At 47.7% G+C, this 6,208-nt stretch overlaps 1 non-coding gene across 1 annotated transcript; it reads left to right on the top strand.

The window, feature by feature from the left end:
- The first annotated feature begins 5,529 nt into the window (after positions 1-5,529).
- trnap-cgg (transfer RNA proline (anticodon CGG)) lies at positions 5,530-5,619 on the top strand. The gene is given in 2 exon segments: positions 5,530-5,565; positions 5,584-5,619. It is a non-coding gene; the product is annotated as a tRNA-Pro (tRNA).
- The last annotated feature ends 589 nt before the right edge of the window (positions 5,620-6,208 follow it).

Here is a 6,208-nt window from a genome sequence, read left to right as displayed (position 1 = left end):
TGAGAGTGAACGGGAGACAAGTTTGTAGTTGTGGCTTAACGGTGGCACTTGAAAATTGACAGATTCTACTCATGCATCGAGGCCAATAAATGGCTCAATCACAGAATTAGAACGGTCAAGTGCTATGGGAATTAATACCTGTCCATATTAAAGAACACTGAAATGAGTAAGATGTGATTCATTTCGAGGAAAGAAATTAAGAAACTTCGTCACCCAGATTATGTCAGAGCAATCGTTGGCTATGGTATATTTTATGTTACTTTCAAAGCTCATGCAACCACTGGATTGTGACTTGATCTCGTACTCAGGCTTTACTAAGTGATTTTGATGCATTTTGTTACAGAGTTGCGACATAGGCTGGGGAGCAATTCCTGTACATCGAGATGAGGAGGGTCGAATCAATTAAACAAGAGGGCGATGCTATAACGAGGACTGTTACCAAATACATTTACCAATCTACGTTCATCCTATCGATTGTATTAACATCACCAACACTTCTCATCAAATATCTGGAGAGACTTTCATCACAATTTTCTGTGAACAGTTATACATTAGCTTTGCTGAATGAACCCCAAATTTCTTGAAGTGGCTCCTTATTTTCGGCCCTGATTATTAATCTCTCTACGCATGGGAATGGATCCTTCCCACCCGCTCTATCTCTCATCAATGTGTGTAGTTCAATTCGATCTCCCATCAGCCTCCTCTGTCCTGATCAAATCCAGGGAACAGGGTTGGGGCCGTGGCGCGGACAGGACAAGCCCAATACTCACCTTTCCTGTTAGAACTATTCCATGAGAAATTTTAGACCACAACTTTGGGCGTGTAGTTGTGGCCGAACACTTAAGGTGTTGGCGTAGATATCATTTGGGGCTCCCCCGCCCAGGGTGGTAACCTGCTGGCTATGCTTTCTTCGCTGGCGATTTTAAATGACTTCCTGTTGGTTGCATTATCGCTCAAACTTCACAAAACCCGTCTCAATTACGTCCCGTTTTCTCATGTCTGGGAATTGATTGCCATGCGGGAAACTCGGGTTCTGAACAAACAACGTACCAGACTCACAACGTCAGCTCTGTTTACCTTTCCACAGATGCTGCTCGACCTGTTGGCTTTCTGCAGTATTCTCTGTCTTTATTAGGCACAAGTGCTGCTTTTCATTCAAGAACTTCAATCCCTGTCCTCTGGTAACTGACTCTGGTCAGTGGCCATTGGTTCTTCTGATCATTAATCTGCCCATTCCCACCGCTTCTTCTCCCATCATGACCAACAGCCCCAGGAAATCTCCAGTTAACCATCTTTGCTCCAAAGCGAACATTCTCAACCTTGGGAATGTCTTCCCAAAATGGAAATTCCTCATTCCTAGACATGACTCAAGGCGTACAATTGGGAAGAGATTTTGGCAAAATATTGTCAGTTAGGCAATGGAAAAATGTTCATGAAGCAAAACAGAAATCCCAGTCTCCAGCTTTGTGAACCTTTGGAAACACTTTGGGAAGCGGATTTAGAGGAGAATGAAAGATGACCTGTCCGACTGAGCAGAGACAGTCCAGACACCGTCCCCTTGTTGAAGAGGCCGGGAGGTTGACTCTGATGTTCTCGAGACATGAACTGATCTGAGACATTGGAAGAATTGTCGTTCCTGCACATCAGGAATTCAAACCCCTTCTCCCCTGCGAGCCAATGAGAGAACTCGGGAACAGGCAAAACGCTGAAAGGTTGGAAGGGCGACGGCCCCGGAATAAGAAAGCTAGTTCCTCGTGACATGGATGTGTCTGCAGAGAGTGGAATCAGACTGTCCTCAGTGTCTCCACAATGAATGTCCCAGGCTTTATTTTTGAAAATTAAGACTGATAGACCACAATTGTAATTCTAGGCGGGACAGGCTGAAGTTTGAATTCACTAATAGCGTATAACGGCGATGGTACCGCTACTGCTGCTGCAAGTCTTTGTGGCGCAATTGGTTAATGCATTTAGCCTTTAACCGAAAGGTTTGTCGTTCGAACCACCCAAGGGCGATGTGTTCGCTGTACTTCCTTGGCTTCGAAACTGGACGCTTTTAATGGGGTCTGGCCAACTATTTCCAGAACATCTTCTCATTCGATCTCCCTGCTTCCGTTTGTCCCGTCTCCAGGCACCGGGCCCTCTTCCCTGGTAGAAAATTAAACTCTTTTGTTTCGAAACTTTTCTCTGACACTTGAATGACCAGTGACAAGTATTGCCCTCCTCAACAGCGAACAGGAGAAGACCACTCACACCTCCACGAGTGTGTCACCTCAAATGTGCACATTGGGCCACTATATCAATGTGAAATATTTATGTCAAAATGTTTTGGGAAGCAGATTAGTAGGCGAGGTGCAGAACAGAGCGGCATTATACGGGAAAGCTGCTAAAGAGGACATTGAGTGAATAGGAGAGATGGTTTCCCGCCTGGGTGATGCTCCCATCACGCACCCGCAGACATATCGCCGACGCGCAAATATAAACTCTGTCTAAATTCCCAGATTCTGTTTTATTGAACTGTGATTTCGCTCAAAAACGCAAAATTTCAACACACGCAAAATTCAAACGTTAACAAAGTGCTCACAGATATACTTTGCGAACACCTGGAAAAAGTTCTTCCAAACATACCTGGGGAAGTTCGGTCTGAGGGCTCTTGAACTTTAAGTGGAAGAACGGCAAGTTTGCCTCGAGGCTGTGCAACGTGGAGATGTGTTCCCCATGTAAACTGATAGTGGTTCACCATCCCAGTGCTTCCCAATGCGGGGTTGCCCTGACCCACCGGGAGGTTTCTTTGATGAACTGTCCCGGGGGCTTCCAGCCGTACCGTGACGTCATAGGGCGAGCCCCCGGTGATGGCCTGCAGCTGCTGTGACACAATAATGACGCTGGCCCCGGAACATGAATACAAATTAGTTCGTGAGTCACGTGGTACTGAATCATTGGATGGAATGTTCTTTCAACTTCACGGATTTATATATGAGAGGAGGTAAGTGGGCAGGGTTACACCTCGGGTCCACTCTTCCTTCACTCGCAACACCCCACACCCACCTCCCATTGTCCCAAAGTACTTTCCGCTGCACCCGCCGAATGTGTAAAACCTGCCCATTTACCTGCTCCCTCCTGAATATCCAGGGCTCGAACATACCCGCCAGGTGAAGCAGCACTTTACCTGCACATTTGCCACAACCTACTCGGCTGCATTCGCTGCTCACAGTGTGGTTTCCCCAAAGTAGCATGAAGCATAAAATGGGTGACTGTTTCGCAGAACATCTCAATTCTGCCCGCAAAAAAGGCCTTGAGCTTCTGGTTGCCCACCACTTTAACAGGCCACCCTGTTCCCTGGCCAACATCTCTGTCTCAGACATGCAAAGCTCAGCTCCAGATGGAAGAACAACGTCGTCTTTTCCATTTGAAGACCTACACCCCCCCGAGCTTCAATATCGAGTTCCATGACTTTAGGGCCTGAAATCCGCCATGTCCTATTCTCTCCCATTCATGTAATGTCGTCTTTAGCAGCTTACCAGTCTAAGGGTGCTCTGTTCTGCACCTCGCCTTCTCATCTGCTTCCCAAAAAACTCAGCATGAATATTTCACATTGATATACTGGCCCCATGTGCACAGTTGAGGTGACACACTCGTGGAGGTCTGCGTGGTCTTCTCCTGTTCTCTGTTGAGGAGGGCAATGCTTGTGGTCATGTTCAGCTGCGAAGATTTACACGGAAAAGGTAAGAGAATGATACGAATTGAGACACGCGTTTACTTACTGTGTCGAACCAGCAGAGCGAAGGTGGGCCGCATGGCCTCCGTCTGCGCTGTGACACATGTTGTGATTCAGAGTGAAATCACAGTTCGACCAACAGAATGTGGGAATTTAGAAAACAGTTCACATTCACACAGCCTCCATACGTCTGCGCAACACCATATAACACGACAGAAGTGGAGATCTTTGACATCAGTCTCGAACTTGCCTGTCACACGCCAGACGAAAGGCTGAAGGGATCTATGGAAAACACTCCGTGCGGGAAAGTAGAGTGGCGCAGCGGGAGGGTGCTGGGTTCATGTCCCTCGATCGAAACTGTCGTCTGCTATTGCTTCCCTTTGTAACGATACTCTGTTCTATATCTTGCCTTTGCCTCTGCTTCCCAAATCTTCGAGTATCTGAGCTGAATATGTCACTAAACACGGGCCCAATTTACACAATTGAGGAGAAGTGCTTGTGGAGATTTGAGTTGTTTCCCAACGGTCTGCTCTGAACTGAATCCTAACACCTCTTCTCTGAAATGGGAATGAACTGGTGAAGTTGAAACAATTCGAATTCGAATCCCTACAGTGTGGAAATAGGCCCTCCTGCTCAACAAGTCCTTATCAACACTCCGAAGAGTAACCCATCCAGACCCGACATTTACTTCTGACTGATGCCCCCAACCTACCGACCTCTGGGCACTATGGGGCAGTTTAGCATGGTCAGTCCACCTAACCTGCACATCTTTCGACTGTGGAAGGAAACCAGAGCACCGCAGGAAACCCACGCAGACACGGGGAGATTGAACAAACTCCACACAAACAAGCCGCACAAGGGTAGGATCGAATTCAGGTCCCGTTATGAGACAGCAGTGTTAACCACTGAGCCGCAAAGCCACATTATTTGCGGTCGTATTCATTCCCTGCAATAATTCCCCACTCCGGTTCAGACGTGAATGACAGGACGATCAGCATTTCGAAAGCAGCATCACCACACAGACACAGTTCCCATGATGAGGACACATATCACCGATTGGGAATCATCTCGGAGAGATACAAGGGACAGAGAGTCACATGGAAATGATGGACTGAACGGCTTCAGGCTGCGGCGGAATGACGTCACACGTTGATGCCGTCCCTCTCCCTGTCTCTGGGACAGAGCGGCTGAGGGAGAAACAATGGCTCATTTTCAACTTCATCTCCGACAGTTGGGGCTCAGATGTTCACTGCTGCCCGTTCGCAGCAAAGAAACAGACGCCAGTGTTAGAAAAGTCTTTCTGCAGGATTGCTGTGTGAAGACGAATTCTGAACACCGAGCAAGCTGCACACAAATGTACTCATATGAATATACCTGAGGGAACAGTTTCCGGTGTCCATTTCTCTCTGTCCCACCAGCACAGCATCTTTCTGTCTCTTTGATTACAGACCTTTGTAATGTCGTTAAAACTTGCCCATTTCCTACGCATTAGTGTAACTGACGTCTCCCATCCAAAGTGATTGTGAGAGAGCAGTAGAGCGAATGAGCTCTGCCATCCCCAGAACAATTTGCAAGTAGAAACAAAATGGTTTAATTATCCGCCAGTGGAGAGAGTCCAGTTACTGGGAACGGGACAAAGAGCAGCGTCCTGGGCGCAGGGAGATGGAATGAGAAACAAATTTGAGGAATCTCTTTGCTGCTTGCGATTCTTGGAGCAACTCAAACGTATTTCACATTGAGCAAGTCTCAGCTGCTTCAGGGAAGGGCACTTGGAGCGTCCGGGGTCAGTGCCGCTCGCGCCGGGCTCGAGCTCTGGCTCGTTGGTCTAGCGGTATGATTCTCGCTTCGGGCCTCCGGGTGGGTGGGCTTGTGAGAGATCCCGGGTTCAAATCCCGGACGAGCCCTCGTTTCTTACGTTGCCTTGTGCAGAAACACCGGCGCAATTTTCTCAAAAAGCCCACTTATGACTGCCTGAAGGAGGGATGGGGTCGAGCTCCTATTACAGCGAAACACTTGCTCAAAGTGAAAACAAGCATTGCACATAGTTCGCCCGCGCAGTCCGACTCTGAATGAATCCTCCAGCTGCATTATTGCTCAATTGTGAGAGAGAAATTTCAGGAAGCGGGGAAGTGAAGTGATTGCAGACAGCGCTGAACTGGTTGACGTTCATGGTGCCGTGTATGAGGATTGTCAGCAATGAAGGTAGATTGGAAAGATGGAACAGTTCTCCTTGGAGAACAGTAGGTTGAAAGCTGGCCTGATTGACGATTTTCAAGTCATGAGGGTCTAGACACAGGGATAATGTCGTGCAAATGCTCCCACGCCTGAAAGGATCGACAACGATTCAGCAGAGTTTTAAAATCACGAGGAAAAGAAGTAAAAGTGACATTAGGAAGAACGTTCTCGTACAGGGAGTGATCAGGGTCAGGAGGTGACGCAAACTTCAAACAATTATGTTCCTGAACCCATAGGACAGATGGATGGGAGTGGAAG

The sequence above is a fragment of the Chiloscyllium punctatum genome, chromosome 36 (assembly GCF_047496795.1).
Source record: "Chiloscyllium punctatum isolate Juve2018m chromosome 36, sChiPun1.3, whole genome shotgun sequence".
Taxonomy (NCBI): Eukaryota; Metazoa; Chordata; class Chondrichthyes; order Orectolobiformes; family Hemiscylliidae; genus Chiloscyllium; species Chiloscyllium punctatum.
This window is presented reverse-complemented; position numbering and strand designations above follow the sequence as displayed.